Raw genomic sequence first — 854 nt, forward strand, 5'->3', positions numbered from 1 at the left:
CTGTTGCAAAAGACCTCTTTAAAGTGTTAAAGAGCAAAAATCTCACTTTGAAGACTAAGGTATGCCTGATCCATGACTATTCCCATAGCCTCATAAGAAGGTGAAGGCTGGACATTGAATAAAAATAACCAAAGAAGAACTGATGCACTTTAATTGTGGTGTTGGCAAAGAATACTGAATATACCACAGAGAATGCCAGAAGAACAAACAAATCTGTCTTGGAAGAAGTACAGCTAGAATGCTCCTTAGAAGTAAGAATGGCTAGAATTAATTTCAGAAATTTTGGTCATGTTGTCCTAGGGACCAGACCCCAGAGACAGATATCATGGTTGGTAAAGTAGAGGGTCAGCACAAATGGGGAAGTCCCTCAATGAGATGGAATGATGCAGTGGCTGCAAGGAGAGGCTCTAGAATAACAAATATTTGGAGGATGGTGCAGGACCAGGGATTGCTTTACTCTGTTTTACATAGGGTCTGTGAGTAAGAGCTGACTACTGCCAGCTTCAAAGCCTATTAAGTTAAAAATTCAAATTACATACAGTGATTCATAATAACAAATGACTTAACTTTGTGACACACTCAAAAACTGTGTTACCATTATTACAGTACTATTATATTAAACAGTCTGCAATAGCCAAAATATGACTTTGATTATATACCTCTTGAAATTTAGTGACCATTTAAAGCATAGATTTGATGTAATGAATAACAATGACCAAAACCAGAGGAATTGTGGCATGACATCAAGAACATCATTCATGAGGTGGGGCAAGATGGCGGACTAGGCAGAAGGATTGCACAGACCCTCTTCAACAAAGAAAAGGGAAACCAATTAACACAGACACAGAAGATAA

The sequence above is a fragment of the Orycteropus afer genome, unplaced genomic scaffold, assembly GCF_000298275.1.
Source record: "Orycteropus afer afer isolate SDZICR_OR568_19922 unplaced genomic scaffold, OryAfe1.0 scaffold00178, whole genome shotgun sequence".
Lineage (NCBI taxonomy): Eukaryota > Metazoa > Chordata > Mammalia > Tubulidentata > Orycteropodidae > Orycteropus > Orycteropus afer.